The 24,118-nt window shown below is 33.6% G+C and overlaps 1 long non-coding RNA gene across 1 annotated transcript in view; it reads left to right on the top strand.

Annotated features, from left to right (window-relative positions):
- The window catches only part of LOC145934870 (uncharacterized), a 49,388-nt gene that overhangs the window by 18,472 nt on the left and 6,798 nt on the right, over positions 1 to 24,118 (top strand). The window lies entirely within an intron of this gene.

Here is a 24,118-nt window from a genome sequence, read left to right as displayed (position 1 = left end):
TTTTTTTACTGATTTTATCTCGAATATATATATCAGTATTTCTTTATGGTTGATAAGCCAAATCTTTTACTAAATCGTCCAGAATTCGTCCTATCGCTCTTTTTTATATTATCAAATTTATTGAAATGATTGCTCAATCTTGGAGTAGCGAAGAAAGAGTAATGTCGATTTTTCGTCACTAAACTATTGAACGCCCAATTTATTATTTTAATTCATGCTTTTACGATCAAATTTTTTCACGAATGTTTTATAATTTATAATGTTTATGCGATCAATTTCAATGTCAACATGGAACTGTTAATTATTGATAGCTTGATCGCATGCAGTTAGTAAACAAAAAATTAATTTTAGAAATAAGATAAATAAAAAATAAAATTGAAACATGATATTCTTAATTGAAAATTTAACTTGCATACAAAACTGAACTATTTCGCATTATAAAACTAGTTCGCATTATATTATACTTGCGCATTCATTTTTTAATTATGCGGGCAGAAAAAGCATTTAAACAATTAAGCAACTATAGAAATAACTCAATACGTGCAATTTCGAAATTCATATATTACGATTATTACGATCTATTATGAAACATAAACATTTTGTCTTTTTGTGACAAAATTCCTAATAAGCGAAGGAATTTATTATAATACAGTAGACTTAAGCGCCATATACATTGATGTTTTGTGGGAAATTTTACTCTTTTTATACATAAAATTTTAAACATTCTTACATAGTGATAGTAAAACACTAATTCTTATTCTGCAAATATTCGTATACTGTGGAACAAATGAATAAAAACTTAGCAGTTTTTTTATGTTGGTTGCAAATTAAAAAACAAACGAAATATGAAAGCATTCACGGAAAAAATTAGCTACCATAGATAAATTTTAGCTATCTTTATATTGCAACCTGAAATTTAGTTATCATGCCTTTTTAGCTATGGTAACTAATATTTTTTAGCTATAGTTTAACGAAGAATTCTATAGCAAAAAAATATTAATTATTATAGCTAAAATTTAGGCATGATTACTAAATTTCATGTGTAATATAGGGACAGCTAAAATTTAGCTATGGTAGCTAATTTTTTTCCGTGCTTGAGACCTCAGTATTGTTCTTTATATTGATATTAATGTTATTGCATTCCGTGTAGTAATTGAAAGAACAGAAGAGCAGAAATCTGAAGATTTAATTTTCATTTATATTTGATGTTCACATAGAATTGTTCACATAGAAACGTATATTTTATATATATATATGTATATATTGTATGTTATATATGTATATGTATGTAGATATATATATATATATATATATATATATATATATTTGTATCTATGTATGTATATACGTATGTAGATATATACATATAATAAAAAAAGCGCAGTTATCGCACAGGAATAATTCTGTTAAGATAGTTTACCAAATATTTCTTTCTTGTATAAAGATAGATGGTTACGCATATAGCCGATCCATCTCGCTTGTCTGATTCCATTGTCCGCTAAAAGTCATCGAACGGCCAGTCAATTAACCAAATCGTCGTGTAACGCGCCGGCGAATCGCTCAAAAGCCTCCTCCCGTCGCACGTTATTTCATTACGAACGTTGAATAGTGCTTGATTGACCGCGGCGTGTTTGCCAAACGAATTCCTTTTGTAATTCGCAACGCGACTTGCCCATGCAAGAGACTGATTTTTCGTCGCTTCCAATAGATACTCGCGGACAAATCATCGATTTTGTCCTGTTATTGCTTCTGTAGACGGAACGATTAGGACGATTGTAGATTCGATGGCTATTGTTTTAGTTTGCCCCAGAAAAGTTCGATATCTAGAAAGTTTGATTTTATTGGTGCTGACATTGGAAAAAATTTTTCCTTCTTTGATTTACGAGTTTCTGATCTCGTATAGGATGAAATTTTATATTGTTTATTTTGCAGTGCCGGAAAATAATAAAAATAACACGCGATTGATCAAATTTGTGTGCGTAATTATTTAATATTAAATTAATATTAAAAAAAGAGATGAAAAAATGTTATAAAATATACTCAGAGTTTCAAAAAGATTGATTCAATACTTTCTTTACAATAAATTAGTGAAAATTCGTGAATTTTTAGCCGCTTTACACCAGGCTCCCCCCTTAAATTACGTTTGATTATAATGTATATTTCGAATTTTTAAAAATGAAGAAAATTATATATTGTGTTCTCTACCTCTCTCTATCAAATTTTATATATCATTTTTACATTTGCAACGAATTTGAATTTTAAACTCTTCTGAAAAATGTTACTTAAATACATATCATAAAATATGAATATTCTCTTGAAAATGCAGAGAATTGCTGTATAGAAATCAAGATGGCAACAAACCAAATATAAATCATTATATCATTTGTCAAATTGGGATTAAAATTTTCGAAGACTTTTAAGATTTGATTTCTAGTTTAGTCACTTTCACGTGATATTTTTTTCTTTTCGTTTATAGGCATGTGCCTATAAAATTAAATTGTTATCTTAATTTAATCAAATTTGGAGGATTACTCGCAAAATATTCGCGAATATCTCCGTCTCGCGGGATTAGCCGACGGAATCTCGAGTAATATCGGTTCTAGCTATTCCCATGTCGTTTTCGTTATCCGGACAAATCTGTTTGCGCTCGCATCTACTTTCCTGTACAAACGTCACGTGGACGCGATCGTGGAACCGAGTAAACGAATAACGTAACCAGGTATGGATAGTAACTCATCGTGTTTAGAAGGCAGTAATTTTTTGGGGAAATAAGGGCATCACCAACCACACGGCGTACGAGCTTCGTAATTACTCCGTCCAATCCTTGCACAGATGATAGATCAAGGGCCGTTTCTTTATCTTGCAAAGCATTTCCGCGACTGCGTTTATCGCGACTTGTTAGGAATTCTAGAAATAAAAAAGAAAAAAAATAATATAAGGAAAGCAAGAGAAAAGGAGAGAAATATGCCATGCGGCAAGCCACAAAGCGTTCGCTCGGAGGCACGCCTTTTGCGCGCTAATGGCTTCCGCCGAAAATTACTCTCGGCATCTGACATAGTTTCCTCATGCTCCGATTATTTCACCTTCCAAACCTCCTGAGCCGATCGTGACGTGTCCCACAAAACATCATTCCCTATTCAAAATTAAAACGAAAAGTGTAAATTTTAAATATTTTACTATAATCTGACAACGGTGTGAAAAATGACTCTACGTTTTATTTTTAATGATTTATAAATTTTACATAAATTTTAATAACACGAAAATTTGCTCATTTTATTTCGCATCCTTTTGCTTGGGGAACGTTGAATTATCTTCGTAGATGTGTGGATGGAAGGGTCCGCCGACGCCACTCACCCTCCCTCGCGCCGAATAAATCCACGCGGCGAGAGATTTAGTAACACTTAAGGCGCGTGTACTCGTTCGCCAATTTGTCTCGGGACGGAAAGGTACGAGCTGGTGTGTATACCGGGGCGCGATAAGGCAAGCCCTGAAAATGCCTCCCGCTATATTATCACTATCGGTCAGCCTTATTTATTGCGCCGCGGCGGGGGGCAAGGCGTGCCACCACCGGTAAGGGGACCCATACGGTTGTTTCTCTCAGCAGGCGAAAAACAAATGGGGCCGCTTCTCGGTCCGTGTCGACGGAATTGCTGTGAGTCGAGGACGGACGGGGGTGATTTTGCTCCAGAGGGCGGTGTATCCCTAAATTCGCTAGTAGCTTGTATCGCAAACACGATGTGTTGATAAATTTGCAGTGAAATTACAAGTCTTTGATCTTAATCCTTTCAATTTTGAAAGCTTTTGAAAACGTAGAATGACATGAATTGCCACTTTACTTTTGAATTAAATTAATATATAATATATAATAATAAATATAAAATATTAATACAATTAAATATAATATAATATTCACATAGTTATGCAACGAATTTTTTTTCGACCGTGCGAATACTTTTTGGCGTAGAAATCAAACTTTTCGTTTTGTACTTGGATGTAACGTGTGATTTTGAAGTATATCTTACGAAGAATCGATTGAGATGGTTTCGACAGTAAGATCGATTGTGGTTATTGTCACGGATACTCGATCGTCCGACAGCGTAAGTAACGCCTCGTGAATCGACGCCTTGGGACTCGCCGAATAACACTTTCGTCGTTTCACAAAGCGGAAGTAGCTCGTCGGGGAATTGTTCGTCGTGTAGCAAAAGAATTTTCAGAGATCTGCACAAGATCCCTGTGACTTGCCAGCGTGAGATACCGTGAAATTGCGTAAACGAGAGCGCTTGTGTAAATCGAAACGACGGGGTTCTCGTTGTATCATGCAATTCCGAATGCGCGCGCGGCTTTGTTTGTACGAGAATCGAACGGCGAAAGAAAAAGAAATTTCCGCAATCGAGTTTGCTGGGATAAAATCGTTGCTTGGATTTAGATATCGATGTTATAAATAGTACGTGTTATTATTGCTAGAGTATAAGTACTCGTTGCGTTCAATAGAAACGCCACAGTAGAACAAGCGCAATATGCTCAGACAGCTGCATCATTTTCTATTTAACTACATCGCGTTTAGATGTTTAAATATAATTAGTGTTGACATTGACGTACATAATTGTAGAATTTGTTATATTATCGAAAAATAAAAAAATTTATCCTTAGGAAAAATAAAATAATATAATTTAGAGAACACCGTAATCTTTTATCTCTTGATAAAAGAGAAATGTATGATGAAATCTTTTGACGAATATAATTTAATTTGTGTTTTAATTAAAAATTAAAAATTTCGATTTGGACTCGGTAAGAGGATAATGAAATATTTGATATATCGCGGCGAGTCTTTGAGAAAGCGTTTTTGACAGTTCGCTCTATAGTGTGGTCTGATTGTACATCATATTTCGAATGTTGATGTGTGTGTGTTGTAGTTTATTTTGCTTGAAAGAATTCTATGCTTTGCAATCAATATAATTCTCGTTTGTTACTGCACGCTACAAATATGTTATGTCAGTTCGTTTATATGAGTGTTATACTGGAACGTTCTCTCTTTCTTCTTTCTCCTCATTACGAATAAAGTCGCTTTTTATTAATTATGCCTCTCGGAATTAACGCCAGAGTACCATTGAAAAGTGCTCGTCGACAAGCTTATTGTGCATTATTCGCACGGAACAACACATCCGTGTGTTTTTTCAAATACTACTTTAACACATTTCAGAGTTTATAATATTGCAAGCTAGAATATACAACTGGAATTATGCAGTCTGCCCGTAAGGGCAACAAAATTGCTTTTGATAATATCCTATTTACATATGTATTTCGTTGTATGCTTATAAATATGAGATAAAGGTTGATATTTCCGCGGGATATCACCGCAAATATTTTCGCTTAAACAATGGCACTTTTTGGATTTCGATTTAGTTCCATCCGTTTATCTGTTTGTTGATTAGCGACATTTATGAATATGTGATCATAATTGCAGTATGATCGAATTCTCATAACATGATTAAAAATTGTGAATAAAAAATTGAAGAAATTATTTTTATTAAATACTTTATATAAAATTTAAATTTTTATTTAATTTCTAGAAAATTTAAAACTGTAATCAAATTTGAGAACTTGCTTTAAAAAGTGAACCGCGTTGTTTCACTTAAACGTATCCCTTCGAAATACATGTTTTTTTTTTACGCTTCTTACGTTTTTTACGTTTGTAGCATAATCGAATCTCAATGTACGTATACAATTTGAATCGAGTTTGCAAATAATTCGGGTCAATAATTTGCCTAAAGATGACTCTACTGGTTGAAATATAATTAAAAGCATCGAAAATAATTGTGCGGCGGGTATGCGAGAGCGGATCAGTGAAAATATTTTAAGCTCGTCTGGTTCGTCCAATTAAAATCCATGAGCATCTCTTTATGCTCGCTTTTTGATTTCGCAGTGGCCGGTATACCGCCACAATGTGGCTGCATCCAAGTGTACGATGCATGTGCATGAATGCATGTCACATTTCTACGCGGGGTCTACGCGTTTGTTCTTTGCGTTCTATTTCGGTTTTCGCGAAGCCAGTTTGCAAAAATGCGCCACAAAAATCGACTAGAATAAAATCTGGAAAAAAAACCCACAACGACGTCACCATATTTATTTTGCATATCTGCATACATTTTGTGACACACACACACACACACACACAACACACACACACACACACACACACACACACACACACTCTCTCTCTCATACATATTTTGAAAATTGCGAAATAAAAAATATTTTACACAAGTCATTTTATGATACTAATTACAAGGTTCTGTGATATTGCTGTCGGGAGAAAAGAGGGAAAAAGGTTTAAAAAATGTATGCATATATCAAGAAAGTAGACTGAAATATGTATATATAATACTATTATGTGAAATATGTATTTGCAATACTATCAGAATTCTTTATTGTGGTAAAAGAAGGATGAACACCTTTTGTAGATTTCGTTGTAATTTGCTGTTTCCCACTCTTTTGCGAAAAAAACACTTAGAATTTTTTTAATTCGTCTATCTAGATTTTATAAGTTTATTATATACGATTGATTCGAAGTTTTTAATTATTATAGATATTGATGTATTTGTATTCGTGAAAATTAACGTAAATCCCAATATGACGAGAATTCTGCCTGCATCGAAGATATATCACTTTGCTTCCTTTTTTTTCTCATTTTTCTCAAATCATCGGGATATACAGAGTACACGAGTATAAGACATACATACACAATCTCTCTCTCTCTCTCTCTCTCTCTCTCTCTCTCTCTCTCTCTCTCTCTCTCTCTCTCTCTCTCTCTCTCTCTCTCTCTCTCTCTCTCTCTCTCTCTCTCTCGACACATTTTCGCAGATGCATATTCAGCATAATGAACGTATTCGTTAACAGAAAGAAATACAGTGGCGGTAGAAGTAGCAATTACGCGCGTGCATGTAATTCCGCGCGATTCATTACCGAATCTCTTTGCCAGTTTTGTCACGAATATATAAGAAAAAAAATTATTCATCGCGCGTTTTTTTTTATATATAATTTACGATATTGCCGTATTATCAAGTGCTCGCGCCAAACTTCCCCAGAAGTATCCTAGGACATACGAACTCATTAATCCATTCAATCTACCGTTTTTCGTATTTCGTTGAAGATTTTTGCAATTTTTTTCCCGCTCACATGTAATCAAATTGTTGAAATTATTTTTTTCATTGTCAAGCATTTACTTGTTAAAACGAATAATTAAAACTCTATTATTATTACGAGATTGAATTAATAAATTTTGAACCCCGATTTGTTACTGTTTAGTATTATTTTTAGTTTTTATATTTCGATTTTTTATTTTTTTAGTTTATTTAAACATTTTATAGAAAGAATAAAGAGAAAAAAAGAGAGAAAGAGAAATACACATTCTATCATACATATTCTTTAAGAGAGTATATTAAAGAGTATAATAATATATACAATAGTATAATATATAAAAAAACAGTATAATAGTATAGAGTATAGAGTATAATAATATTTCGTGTTATCGGCTTCTTTTTTAGTTAAAAATATCAATACATATAACGTACTCAATAAGCCGCTTTATTATAGGAAGATTATGATAGTAATATTAATTATACATGAGCAATATTTCATAATAAATCCACTGATCTTCATTGACAAATAAATTAACGCATATTTTGATATATATATATAATTTTATTTGTCTCAAATTTATATTTCCAATAATATAATTAACAATAACGTATGGTTGCGCGCGCGCGCGGTTTAAATCCAAAATGGACAGATTGAAATTAAATATGAAATGGATATCTCAATATTATAATACACATTCACAAAAATTGCAAATTGGTTCCAGTCTTTCTTATGATTGTATCTTTCACCGAATAGATTTGAAAAAACAATTCAAAGAGAAATAATTGTAGCTGACGCAATAACGATAATATTTATTATATATTTTATATTTTAATTATAAAACAATATATAAATATGAATATTTGAAAGGGAGAGAGAAAGAGAAAAAGAGAGTGCAGATAATATTGTATATTTTAATCTATAATCTATATGATATTGAATATTACTACGCATATAATATTATATTTTTAATTTTGTTTTTTCGTAAATATAAGGTCATTTAATAGCATTTGATATCTGATATTACTCTCCGATATAGTCATTTCGCAGGTTATCTATTTCCATGTCGAGAGTAATTTCGAACAAAAATTCACGCAAATTTACGTCATTTTCAAACTATCGCATTTAGAGTCGTAGCAGGCAAACGATCCCGTTCGTCGAATAATACGTGCGTCAAAAATGTTTGGGAGCCGGTTGTTGACGTCTCGACGTGTGGGTGAAAATATGATTGAGTTTCGTGTTAGCGGAATTGAATAACGAGGAAAGGAGACGAACTCGTGGATAAACGCGCCTACATTCGCGCATCGGACGGTAACACTTAAAGCGGATGCTGCCAGATGCGCGCACACAGAAAGCCCCGAAGCAGATAATACGGCACTCTTTGTGCTCGATATTAATTTGACGCATCGAAGCGATTCGTATTGTTTCGCCGGATCTAGGAAAGCATCAACAAAATGCGATAAAGCAACAGGCATATAATATTTCTATTATTTCTATTCTTACATAATATTTTTATTATTTTTAGACACTCGCCAATTTTCTTCGTCAATTATATTATTCGACATATATTTTATATTTATATAAAAGTTATGATGACAACAGATTTCTATATTTCACATATGGAAATTTTTGAAAGAGTTATTCATCGAATTGCGCCTGAATTTTTTTTTTAGCTTTCAATAAACATATTGATATGCAATTCTTAATATATATACAATATATGTATATCAATAAAATAGCCTAAGAGCAATAAACCTTCATGTTTTAATATTTTTTTTATCATTATTGTTTAAATCGTAAGCGTGTGTGATCAGTAATTATTTGATGATATATGACATTGATGATATATAATCATTAGAGTTATTATAATTATTTTCTTCTATAAAAAGGTTGAATTTTATTAAATATTTGGTAAAATTGAAGTTAATTAGGAAATGTAGTATTTGTCTTAAATAGAGAACTTTGTTTCTTTCCTTTCTTCCGAGAACCCAGGGGGCTGCAGGTGCATCCCTCGCGGCGCTTGCGATTGTCCGTTCGCGTATTTCGCGCAGGATGGAAAGCTCGAAACGCCGCCAACGATGTTTCGCCTTGTCGTTTCAGCTCGATAAGAAGTTTCTTTTCACTTACTCGTTCAATTTAAGTTGGTATACATTCACTGCGCCCTTAATGCTCCATTTTTGCCTTTTGCCCTTTGTGGAACTCGCCGCTTCATAACGAAACTTTCATTATTTTCCGGCACTACATTCCGGCGTTCTGTTCATGAATTTTTTCGACGTCCTTCTCTCGCCGCAGATTTAATTTAATAATTAAATCTCGGCTTTGGAGATTGTCTCTCTCGTTATTATCGTCGATCGACTTGACATCTCGTTCGTTCGTTCGTTCGTTTTGGATCATGTCGCATCGCTCTCAGTTTTTTCTCGATGCTTTTCGCGAGATCAAGAGTCCTTACGTCACATTTCCCTCGCGTACGTCGGATGCACCAATTTTTAACGAACGCACCCGGGCTTTATCTCGCGATTCTGTCTGCTGCCGGTTGTATGATCCGAGACTTTCGCAGAATAGTGAAACGCGAGCCGGGATTATGAGGGCCGAAACGATATGGGGAATTATATGCCTGACGAAAAATGCTGGATTGTCGACGTTAACTAGAAGTTAAAAATCACGACTTATCTTATTTTTTCAAAACATTGTGAATTTTATTTTTTCTGAAAATAATTTAATTAAATTTTTTCTTAAAAAATAATCGTAATTTAATTTTTAAAAAATTTTCCTATATAAATAAATTTTAATTTAATATTATTAATATTTTATAATCCTATTTCTAACATTCCTAATATCTCTAGAGCTATTGAGATATTAAGAAAGTCATAACGGTCCTAATAGCCCTAACATAGCCCTAACAGCCCTGCTTACTGGCTAAGCCAGCGGAAACTTGCGATTATCTGAGATTTGAATAAGATGCTCCCTAATCGTGTGCTTTAATCGAATGTATGGTAGTATTCCCGATTACGTGTTATTATATGATGATGAAATAGAAGACATGAAAATTTATATATGTATATAATATAAATTTATATATATATATGCTTTAGGTTTTTTAAATACTTTTTGCTACGCCTTTTGACCAATATTAGTCACCTATTTTATAAGCGTTGCTTATCGATTCTTTGGGCCAGTTAGATCTATCTTTCATTGATTCATGTGACTATATTTAGCCACTTTGACTTCTATTAGAGATCGAGAAAGAAGAAAAGCTCCTTCTGTTGTTGACTAATTATCGTTATCAGCTAAATATTATCGTTGATAGATGTGTAAGCGTAAACATTTTATGCTCTTTCGATCGTACGATTATTCATTATTTCTTGAATTTCTAATTAATTATTAATTTATATATTATTTTTAATTTATTAATTTATTATTAACTACTTTTCATTAATTTAATGTGTTTAATTTAATTACTTTAATTGATATTGCAATTTGTATTTTATTACACGAATTCAATCTGAAGGACAAATTACATATAGATCGGCGAGAAAGCATCGACGAAATATATTTGACCCTTAGTATCGTTAAAGAAATAATTATTGTCAAAGATTATAAGGATTGTAACAAAATAATTTTATATTTTTTTGTAATTAAAAACATTTTTTTATAAGTTTACAAAATTTTTATCAAAAAATTTTGTAATTTATAATTTGTATCCTTGTCGCTTTGATTTTTATTTGGTGGAAGGTAATTATTTATTAATTATATCGCGATCGCTTTTAAAAGAAGAATTTGATAATATATGGAGCGTTTCGTACTATTATTTTATTACTCGAATATCGCTATGCGAATGATAACGAGGTCGTGGCATGTAAACAATAGCGTGTCAATACGCTAATACAATCATATACGGCATATACGTCATCAATGTCACCATGTTATTAATAAATAATTCTCTTTGTCGAAATATTTTATACATATACATCCTATAAAATATAACCATAACATAACATAACATAACATACTATAATTTTACATACTATAAATATACATATGCGTAATATTATGTTTTTTAAAATTATATTAATTAGATTAATTATTTATTAAATAATTAATGTATTACGGAGTCTTTCGTTATATTAATTACTCGATTCGTTTTATTACCCGTTCTCAATTCGAGTTATATTTAAATTATCGGAAAATCAAACGATAAATATATGTCCAACAAAATATATGTATTTGATTCTAAGCATTATATTAGACAAATAATTATTGCTCGTAAAGATTAAAAAATATGTAATTTATATCTTTATCGCTTTGATTTATGCTTGAAATATTATATAAATAAATTACGAGAAATTGCACTTTGATAGAGCCATTGTGATACAGTTTAGATATCGTTTATTAAAAATTGATTAATCATTAATTTTAATGATTATAACAAATTATTTTTCGATACTTGTTGCAATCGCGAGACCATAACTTTAATAAAATATATTATATATAAATTTTTTCCTTAATTCTCATTTAAATGCAAATTAATGAAAATAAATGAAAATAAATGAGCAAGATAAATAAATAATATAATACAAATAAAATAAATTACTAACAAAAATTTATCGCCGGTTCTTAGACGGTTCTTAGACTTCCTCTAATCTATCAAACTAATTAAGACGCGGCACTTTTGCAAAATTTTCATGATAGCGAACCAATACTTCGTTTCATATGAGAATTATACTTCGAGTCAGTGAGTCAGAATACCAGCAATAATCAACTTCGAACAAAGTAAAGCCTTGATATTTATCATTCGCGAAACTATGGTTAATTACGATCGTTAACATATGCTTACGTGTCGTTAATTATAAATGTGGGAAATAATCGTGTTTTTCGAAGAATGATTCGACGATACGTGTAGAGCAATAATTTTTCTATTCGAGTTTTGAATGACAATAGGTTGAGTAAGTAGTGTGTCAATACACTGTACGTTGTGAAGATAAAATATTACGTACCTATGATAATAAATTTGTTACCATCTTGAAATATTTAACATTTTCTAATATAATATTACGCTGAATATTCTGTATTTTATATTTTAAATTAAATATCGTTAATATAATGATTACGTAAGATAAAATCTTCTCAAATAAAATCTAAGGTTTATTTAAAAAATAAAATTTATCTTATTTTAATTAAAAAACAATTGTTATTATTGTATATCTTATATTCTATTTATTAACTATTATTAAATTAATTAAATATCATCACTTTAAATTTTCAATTTTTAAAAGGAATATTTTTATTAGACCTTAAAGAATAAAAAATTTTTCTCTTGATTGAATAAATCAATATAATAAAATTTAATTATTACGAAAAAATACATAGCTTATATAATTTTTTTTATTAAAATTATATAAATTTTAATCGGTACGTAAAACTTTGAAATTAAAAAATTATATAACGTTCTTTAATAATATTCTTTATGTAACAGAGATAGATTTTTATTTTTCAAATTTTGATTTTCGAAAAATTTAAAATATCTTCTTTAAAATTTTAAACTAATTTCTCTCTCTTTTTCTTGATTCTAAGTTTGTACGAAGAGATGTTATTGAAACTACTAAATTCGGAAGGTTTGAAGAGCTTTCATAATATTTCATAAGTAATACGTCAAATTCTGAATTTTCGACGGCGGAATAAAGTTACACGTTTGATGGATATGATAACCTCGGTCAAATGGATCGTGTCGATGCATTATTGAATCTTCGTCGACAGGATTCTTCAGCTGGCAGGTGAAATATTAATCTACTTAGGTTCGCGTTTATACACGCACACACATAGAGATACGTTGCATGGCATGTAGAGGGACACTACTGTGCACTATCAACCTAAATATTCTTAATTGATGAATTTATATTTATATCTAATCTCTAGTCTGATATAGAATCTCCGTTAATTCTCCGTAGCAAAGAGCAAAGAGGATAAAAATCTAGGTAATATTCCGTGCAACGTGCCGTGAATGCACGCCGGATTTTAATGTTTTATTTTGTTCGCCGCGTAATTTCAATATTCGTGCGCGCTGCTGCGCCATATAAATATTTCGCCGAGCCAAATTATTGCTTCACGCTGGTTGAATATGTAGGAAAAATTAATTTTAAACGAGCATATGTTTGTACGAGCCGGAGAGTATCCGAGTGCTCGATGTTTTTTAAACATACGCGAGCAGGAAATGTAATTGCTATAATGTTGATTTTAGTCTTTTTGACGTAAATACCTAGCTTAATTAATGTATAACATTGATCTTATGGAAAAAGATCTATTCTATTAAATGTTCTTGATGTCTCTGTAAAAATATATAATTCTATAAAATTATGAATGAAATGTAGAGAGGAAAATAAAGATTAAATGAAGATTAAAGAGAAATATATAAAAATATTTGGAAAGCTCGAAAGTCTTTAAACTAATTTTGCATTAGCTCTCTCGAAAAGTGGAATCATTTAATTTATGAAAGATCAAATGGAGATTTGAATGACCCTTTGTGCAAGTCGAAAGTTCATGGTGTAAATTTAAATCAGTAGTCGGCAACGTCGAGAGGTCCTAGCATCGTGAACGATGCCGTTATCGGTATTCCGACTCTGCTGGAGAAAGACGAAACGCAGTCATTGATTATACTGCCAGCTGGGCCCACGTGTCTCGGCAGTCGCGGTCGCAGGTTGAGTTAACATGGAACCAGGTCACGATCCCGGGATTGGAATCGCTGCGATGGCGAAAGGAAGAAGAGCGAACGGACGGAAGAATCGAGATCCGGATGACCAGCCAATCGGCCCTGTCGAATTCTACGATATTCTTTCCCAAGGGCATATCGGTCTTTGCATCGTCGTTCGTTTCTCTTCGCCGGAAAATTACATCGTGAAGATGTCGGGATCTCAGACGCTTAGAAGTAGCTCTCCGATTTCGCTTTGATTTGCATTCTCGTTCATTTCACTTGGAACTGAAACATAACGAATATTCAAAAATCAGTGAAACATTACTTGAAGTCGTGGCATTTTTGACAGGATATTGCAATTTAGATTTTAACGATTTTTCATTTATTGTCTTCTTCTTTTCCTTTTTTTTTTTAATCATAGGACTACGAGGAAATTTTGTAATCTCATCGACAGTTTTGTACGTTTCTCACAGATTGCACTTTTACAAAATGGTCCCTTTATTTTTCGGCTGTCTTTGTAATTGCATATCAAGTTCATCACCATTAACGTCTCTCATCACGCTTTAACTTCGTTGAACTGAATGCCGTAGCCATAGTATCCATTCACATCGTCACCATCGTCGCGGTCGAGAACAATCGTCGCGAAAACGGGTCGTGATCTTGCGATTGAAATCGTCGCGGACGGCCGTAGACGATGGAAAGAAGAATCGTGCCAATCTAGTAGGTGGACCTCGGCTCTTTTTCTTCGGAATCTGCGACCACACTTTTGTCGTGTGGCAAAGTAGATATTCGTCTCTTCCCGGCATCCGACTCCTTTCTTTTTCACGGAGAAACTCTGGTGACAAATACTGATTCTAGCAACGTATATATTGTATATACATATAACACAGTTCATGTCTATTATATATAGTTTAGATATATGTGTGAAAAGAATTGTGATATCCATTGCGCGGAGATGTGATATTCATTATCGAGGAGAAAAAGTCAAAGCGACTAATTTGAATCCGATAATGATCAAAGATATTTGCAGGCTAAGGTATAAGGCAGACTTTGTCAATGCATTAATTTCGAAAATTATAATTTAGGGAAACTTTTTTCCATTTTGAATTTTAATTAAAATATGCATTCTACATTTGTTTTTATTTTTCAAATTTTATATAATTATCTGCAATCCCAGCATATGATCGTACGTGACGCGTTTGTTTTTACATTGAGTTTGTTTTATTAAATTAGTTGAAATTTATATTCTTTTTTTTTTATAAATGTTGCAGTCTACTTGTTATCTTATTCCAAACCAAAATCCTTCCGTCATGAAACATTCGAGAGAGAGAAGAATGTTCTCTTATTTACTGTTGAAATTCATAGTTATCTTATCTCGTAGCTATGTCTGTAAACATGAATGCATGTGAATACCTTAAGAACAGAAGGATATGCTAAATAATGTGGCGAATCTTTCAAGAAGATTTAATATCATATCATCGTAAAAATATATGTCTTGAAAATTTCTTATATAATGATTGAAATATAATTTTATGAGAACGATAAAACAGCAACTTTTTGAAAGTCTCATTAATATGACTCGTAAATAATTCGTAGCTTGTAATAATGAGAGAAATCTAGTGGATAAATTATAATATAAATATTGTAAAATTAATATTGAATAAAAAGAGTATTTTATAAAGGTTGTAATAATAGACTGAAATTGTGAAATGAAAAATGTGAAGTATATATTTTAAATTTTAAATAATTTTAATTTCAAAATTATTTTGTGAATTATACATTGTATATAATTTTATTAAATTGTGTGAGCTTATTATTTAATCGCGATAACAAATTTTTCAATTTTAATTTATTAAAGATAATTTTGATGCTGTGTTGTATGACGCGATCTAAAAAAAAAAAAAAAAAAAACCATTTCATCATTCTTCATCACGCGGTTTGCCTCTCTGTGTAACTTGAAATTCCAGCGTGCATGGCATATCTCGCCGTGATTTCATCTTTTTGGGGGGATGCGCTGCCCACCGTTGAAACACCAGGTATATTTTCATACGATGTATAACACACACAGAGACACGCAATCCGGAATTCTCTTTTGCTCTTTTTTCCTCGTCGGCGGTCAAGTGTTGAACCTTCGCGCCTATCCACATGAATATTTCACCAAGGGATGCGCGTTGCCGCGCGCGGAGATATAAATCTTTTCTACACCACTGTTGCGTCGCACACTTCTACAGAACGTGATCCGGAGACTGTGCAAAAAAATGCCCATACCGTGTATTCGACACCGCGTGTTGCCACGAATGGATGGTGTTACACGGTGTCGAGAATGGACACACCGTAACCGGAAAGTTATGAGTAGAAAAACGAGCCGCGACTCGACAGGATTCTTCTCCATGTCGGAATATTTCGCCGACAGTTTGCCGTCTAACTCGGTTCAAAATCTCGTACGCTGTATCCGCGCAACTCTGCAACAAATCTTTGCCACTCTAAGCATCCGCGCCGATTTATACATGCCACGACTGCGGTTAGTAATACCGTGACTTGACCGAGTGAAGCTTTATCTACTGCGAAGAAATACGTAGAGCAATATTTGATTCAATATATGTGCATAAATACTTGCAAAGAATTTAAAAATTACATTAACGTTGAGATAAATCTTTAAGCTTATATGTATATATATTTCTATGATAATTAAATATTTTCTCTTTTTCACACTTTTGTAATTGTTGGATCCATCACCGAAAAATGTTTTAACCTGTACTTATCTCGGCGAAATTATCACGATTTATACTCTATTATATTTAAACCAGTTTACGCCCCTTCTCTGGTTCGGCCGAATAGGGAATATCGCGCAAGCGAATCATCATTCTCTTGTAATTGCGCAAGGGGGCAGAATCATAGGACGAACTGGAATTATATTAACCATAAGAACCGTCGTGGCCTCTGCAGATCCGAGATCGTTGGAGTTAATTACTTTAAGACGTCGGGCGTAATTAACGAACCGCCTTTATGAATACCTGAAACATATTCTCGTCCCGGAAATGCTCTCCTCTCGCAAACGCGAATGCAAAACGCGGCGTTCCGAAATTGCTATCACTCCGCGTATAATGCTCGTTAACGTTTTCTATACGCTGAACGGGGGTCGGTGATGGTTGCTGGCGTATTTCTTCACCGCGAGTTTCTTCTGTGTGTGCGAATCGCAAGGGGCGATTCAAAGCGGCGATTCGTTCAGGTGCTTTCGTCGTATTTCTCTCTGGTGAAAAGAGAATTCACGCGCGAATTCAGCCCCCATGTCTCTTTGACGTCACGCGTGAATTAATTCACAGGCGAGATCCATTAATAAATAAGGTAAGGGATAAAGGGCCAATTGAGAGCCAAGCGCAATATCCATTAATAAAGTTATCACTTTGAGTAATTTTAATTCTTCTATAAATATTGTACGATCTATTTTTGTTTTTATATACGCGTAACTTGAAATTTTCGTGACGTTTACATAATGAAAAGTACGGCGATAATATACATATAAAGTTGCTACTGTTTGTTGATTAAATATATCGGTCGATCATACACATTCGCGGATATACGCGTCATCGGCGTGTGCGATTTTATATTTTTTGCACTGACGCCCGGGAAACGAAATTTTGCAACGCTCAATCATGGACGGACGTTGCTGTTCTTTTAAATTTTTCTCATGATCGAATGGTTTTGCCCGCGACCGCGATTTTCCGCGCCGTCGAAAGAGCGGCATGCGAAACGCAATGTCTATAGCAACGGCATTGAACATTAAATGTATTGTTAAATATTTATAGACGCGTATATACTCGTTTATCTTTTTTTATATTTTTTTTTTATTACTGGTCGTTGAACCGCGCAATCAGATATTTGCGCCGAGTCATTTATGTCATATTTTTAATAACACACGTGGAAGAATAAAGTTTATTCTGCCGGAATCGTAAGATCGTGGATTATATTTTTCAACAAAAATGTCCAAAAAATAAATTAAAATTTATTTAGTACGAGTCAACAATTTCTCTATATTTATCTTTTTCGTCGCGCAATCACTCAGCAATTAGTATAAAATCATTAAACAAATCAAAAAGAATAAAAAATTATACGCACTGTACCTATATATTGTAATTTTATTATGCGCAAAGTAAAAATTTAGATAGATTAAGTAGTACGAGTAAACAATTTCTTAATATGTTTAGCCTTTTCGTCGCGCAATCACTCAGCTATTAATATAAAATCATTAATGCAAATCAAAAACAATAAAAAATTACATGCACTTTATATATCATAATTTTATTATACGCAAAGTAAGAATCTAGATAGATTAAGTAGTACGAGTCAACAATTTCTCACTACGGTTAGCCTCGAAAAAATGAATATAGTAAGAAATTGTTGACTCGTACTACTTAATTTATCTAAATTCTTACTTTGCCCATAATAAAATTATGATATACAAAGTGCATATAATTTTTTATTGTTTTTGATTCGTATTAATTATTTTATATTAATAGCTGAGTGATTGCGCGACGAAAAAGCTAAACGTAGTGAGAAATTGTTGACTCGTACTACTTAATCTATCTAAATTCTTACTTTGCGCATAATAAAATTACGATATATAAAGTGCGTGTTATTTTTTATTGTTTTTAACTCGCATTTATGATTTTATGTTAATGATTAAATAATTGCGCGACGAAAAGGCTAAACGTAGTGAGAAATTATTGACTCGTACTACTTAATCTATCTAAATTCTTACTTTGCGCATAATAAAATTACGATTTATAAAGTTCGTATAATTTTTTATTGTTTTTGATTGGCATTAATGATTTTATGTTATTAATTAAGTGATTGCGCGACGAAAAGGCTAACCGTAGTGAGAAATTGTTGACTCGTACTACTTAATCTATCTACATTCTTACTTTGCGCATAATAAAATTACGATATATAAAGTGCGTGTTATTTTTTTTATTATTTTTGACTCGTATTTATTATTTTATGCTCATGGCAGAGTAATTGCGCGACAAAAAGGCTGAATCCTTTCCTTTTCTAAAAAAGATATGTAAAATCGATACTCGCATATATCAAAGTTTATTGTTGTCTCTTTTCCGCGATACTCATTGGCTGTCAAGATTCGCGTTGTGTGTTATATTCGTAGCATCGAGAGGCTGTCATCGCGAGAATTAGCAGTTTGACAGTTTGTTCAAAATAAAATTAAATAAAATAATAATATTAGTTTTAAATTATATGTTGTAATACTTTAAACTCGATTAATATTTTTGACAGTTATCAGCTAATTTCTGTCAAAAAATATTAATCGCGGATAAAGTATTATAACATATTATTTATAACATATTACTATTTTAATTTTTTAACATATTATTTTAAAATTTAATTAGCAAATTAACGTTTTAATTAGCTGATTTCTATGAAAAAATATTAATTGAGTTTTAAACAAATTTTATATTATTTTCAAAAAAATATTTTTTAAAACATAAAACCGAAGAATGGCGCGCGCGTAGCGCGCGCTTGTGTTGTTCTAGTAACCATAAAATACTAATAGCGTTAATACTCACGTTCCACTTTATTCGCTCTCGCTCCCTTCTCTCACTTGTATCACTTCCGTAATTGAATACGCCATTAGACGGTTATAACTAACGAGCCTAACGTGTTTTGCGCAAAACCAAACTGTTTTTCGGTATTTTTCAGCAGCTCGCGCGGATACACATAAGCCTCGATATTGGAAAGCCATTTGGCCCTTCCATGCGATTTCCGCGCGTCAATGTTCGCGAAGGCATATACGAAAAGTATACCAGAGATTCCAGGGATGTAGCAAGTATTGCGGATATGAAAGTTTTCATACTTTAAATCTGTTCGATATTATTTCCAGCGTCCGTTGAAATAACGATACATATGCGAACATGGGAGGAATGTAAGGAATGCATTCGACCTTAATAAAATGGAGGGAAGGGATTTTTATGCGCGTTAAGTAACGACGCGATATGATGCGCATTTTTATAATGCTTTTATTATGAAAATTGTGTGTTAAGTGTCTTGGAGGGAGAAACAAGCAGTTTATTTAAGGAAGAGGTATCCCCATTCTCGTACGAATTCAAGAGCGCTTCGCGAAGACGCCAAATCCATTCTGCGGGAGGGACATTTACCAAGCTTATCCGCCACCTTTGATAGCTCGGTTTCTCCTGCGGGAACGCTTACGAGAGTGCCTGTGGGAATGCACTTGCGTGAGTCCCGTAAACTTCCTGGCACGGACGAGAAACCGCGAGTCTCCCAACACCTCTTTTGCGAAAAACGAATGCATTAAGATTTCAATAAGTCGCGGTTCCGAGGAAACTCGGTCTAATTTCCCACTCCGTATCTCTGTGTAGGTACGTACATAGTTCTCTATTCGTTCTCCGATTGAACTTCTCTCGTGATATCACACTGCAAAGTTTACTCAAACGGAGTATTGGATTTTACAAATTTGCGTCTTTGCATTGTCGTTACAATAAGCAAATAGTTTTGAAAGCTAAACATTATTTTAACTTAAGAAATTACAAGATAATATATATAGAATACAAGATAAATTTTATACAGTTGATGTATCATTTGGAATTTCATTATATAAGCTAAATCCAATTATAAATTTTTGATGTTTGTTTACTTGTATCCCCAGAAGACTTGGGTAAGGGTGGTTTGGTAAAATCCCAAACACCGGGTAGCTCGGGTTCGCTACGCTCATACTCACTGCTGTGAGCCCCTGAGGGAACAATAAGCGATACAATGGAGAATCCTTATAGAAAATAAATTTCAATAATTTAGTCGCAAAAGGGCATAAGAAAAATATAATAAAAATATAATAAAAATGCAAGAGGAATATAAAAAAAATGTAATAAGAAATATAAGAATATGTATTATATAAAAAAAATAATGTGGGATGAGAAAAAATAAGAGTTTAGAATCTTTAACTCATGATAATATCGCGTTATCGGATTTCCATTTCAGCCACGTTCTTTGGATATCCTCAACCTCACGATCTAACATCAGCCGTGTATCGTCAAACTTCGTGCCGCGACCGATTAAATACTGCCCGTAATTTCCACGGAAGTTGAACGCAATCGATAGCGCAACTAGTTGCGGACTTGTCGGAAACACGCGTGCTTGTGTTGCCGGACAGCTAACGTAAATTCATTGTGCACGTTTCCCGAATGCTTTGAACTTTCCTTGATCCTTTATGGTTTGCATTAATTTCGACAAATGTGGAGGATCGATATTAAATATTTATAGGGATTAACATTAAATAGGATTACGATTAAATATTAATTGATTTTATTTTCGCTTTTATTATTGCTTAATATAATTAATATGACAATATAAATCATGTAAAATTTAGTTCTGCACAGCATGTAAATATATGTGAAGATATCAAATAATTCTTATAAGAGAGATTTATGCATCTACACTTTTAAAATATATTTTTTTGTATTTTAAATATCTTTTTAAATATATTTTTCATATGAAAACAAGTCACGGTGTGTTTCATCCGTTTTCGAATATGAAATTAATTTTTCAATCATCTCTCTCTCTCTTTCTCTCGTGTGCGCAAAAAATAGTTATACCGTTAAAATAACGGTAAGCAAATCAGACCGGAGAACGTCGATTTAAATATATGGAAATTGTTTCGGGCGGACGGACGTGTTGGGAATAAAATACCGACAGTATATTTAATAAAATTTGCTCATACCTACGGGGATTTAAATATTACACTTTATAATCTATTGCACTGAATAATCTATCGAATTTGATGTTAACGCAGCATTTTGTGCTACGAGTCTTTCTCTATCGAACTCAATATCTAGTCGATATCTAGCTGCTTGAATATGAGTCAGCTGCGCCGATGTTATAGCATTATTAAAGGGAAACGCACGATTATTCTTGTTTCTTCGCCTAAATTGAACCTGTCGATACAAATTTGTTCTCCGTATAACCTGTTTTGTATATTTATGATATAAAACTAATAAATAGCACTTAGATAACTTTTTATATTTCCATCAAAATAATTTGAATAAAGTATATTAAAGTATATTCATTAAATTCTACAGATTAAATTAGAATACCCCTTTACAAAGCTAATTCTACTGTTCTTGAAATATTTTTTGACAGAGATTGTTGATCACTTGAAAAATTAAAGTTTAAAATGCAGTTGAAGAGCTACGCGGAATTAATAAAAAATATAACAATTTTTTGTATTTAATTTTTCTCACAAACATTATATTTCTCCCAATAAACATTTTAATTATAAATCCTCGGTTTATATAATACCACACATTGCATATGATATTAATATTCCCGCTGCGATTGATTGGATTGTGACATTTGACCCGCCGTATATTTCGGTGAATTCGAATTTTTTTTACGTCCGCGACACGCATGTATATTCACGATGTGCATAGCTTTTTTCGTATCTATCGCGACCAGATTCGCCGGCGACGACGGCTGCGATCAACAGGATCGGCGGATATTCGCGTCCGCGGCGGCTGCTCAAATCGATATACCGACGATACAAATCAAGTTTCGCTCTTGCTCCCGATGACGACGAAAGCTATCGGCCGCCGTTATTTCCTGCGGCCGTCGTACGATAAAGCAGTTACGGGGAGGGCTGGGCAATATCGTAAATACGATATACCTGGCCGCTTGGACAGCCGCTCGAATCCCAGGCTGAGGTTGGCGTTTTCTCTTTACTGGCGTTCCCTTCTAACGCGTCCATCAGTATATAGGGGTTTTACGGTCGCCTGATCACAATCTCACGAAAATTGGGTCGCGCCGCGAGAGCCTACCGTCGCGTCCGCTCGTTCAACCCTTTGAAACACGAAACACCCCTTTCAATCCAGCGATTTGGCGATCTATCGGTGCTCGATCGTCCGTCGGAAAAATTGCCGTTCGGTTTTGTCGCCGTTACGCTAATTGCTCGCTCGACGTAACAGTGGTGTGACCAGCGATCGTGCTGTCAGGTATTTGAATACTGACAGCATCTAACTCGTTTTTTTGTGTTGGCGAAAAAAAAGGGAAGCTATATCGATATATTTCTCTTTTATTTGAAATCAGAGAATCAGTAAGAAAAAGTAATATGTCAAAGTAGGATTGAATCGTTAAAATTATTTTCAGGCTATAATATTGCGGAGTGATAATTTGAGAGAGAAAAAAATCTGATATATTAGCTTTAAGCTTTCAAAATATTAAAATTTATCGAATAAACGTGGCGACGATTGAAAACCGTAATCGAACTCATCGCGATTGCCGTTTAAATAGATTCGCCGACGCGTGAATATATTATGCATATGTTATGAACGCTGATACACAGGAAAAATAAGCGAATGGCAGGATTCTATGGCGGAAAAATGAGGGAGATACACGAGCGACGATTGTTATACGTCAAGGGGAGAGGTGAGAGGTGACCTTTCATGCGAATGTAATAAAAGCAGCCGGAGTAAATACATTCGCTTGTCATACATCGTGCTTTCGGAATGCGGGCGCGGAACGCGAGAAACGAACGCGCGAGCGTGTATAAAATTACGACCCCGGGAAAAGAAGACTCTTTCTATCTCTCCCCGCTCGACCCCATCCTCGTGCCTATATTTTCGTTTGCCCGGGCCAAAGCCCCGTTCCTTTTTTCCTGCCGCGGAATTGTTCCCGCGATGGTGAGGCGGCTGATTTATTGGGCCGTAAATTACATTAATGCATACTTTTTAGTCTCATGAGCGAGATTTAAGTAAACGAGAGAAAGAGACGCGGGGATAAGGTGAGTGGATGAGACGAGAAGCAACGTGGGATTAATGTCAAGGAATCATTCGCGAGATTCGCAGACTAATTTCGAATAAACGTGCATTGGACCTCATTGAGCGTCCGGTCATCGATGTCATTTACAGAGATTCTTTCGACACTTATAAATATATAAATTTGCACGGAATGTATCAACATGATGTCATCAGCACGGACAGGTTTTGAATTTTCCGAACGAAAATTTTAACGGAAACACGTCTCACATTTTCATACAATTATAATCATTGACAATTATTATCGATAATGAACTCTGCGCTCTACGAATTTATCATAATTCAACGTATTGTCGAATATATATTTTCTTCCGTTGTTCGACCAACGGATCATGCGCGAGATGAAACGCGTCTCCGGTATCAATTTATGGGCGAGAAGCCATCGATCACCGGACCCGACTGTGACCCGATTTTGATGATGGCACTTAACGGATATTATTTCGCTAAAGTTCTACACCGTACTCTC

This window comes from Prenolepis imparis, unplaced genomic scaffold (genome assembly GCF_030444845.1).
Source record: "Prenolepis imparis isolate NDT839.2.m4 unplaced genomic scaffold, iyPreImpa1.0 SCAF_4, whole genome shotgun sequence".
Taxonomy (NCBI): domain Eukaryota; kingdom Metazoa; phylum Arthropoda; class Insecta; order Hymenoptera; family Formicidae; genus Prenolepis; species Prenolepis imparis.
Note: the sequence above shows the minus strand (reverse complement) of the source record. Positions and strands in the feature narration are given on the sequence as shown.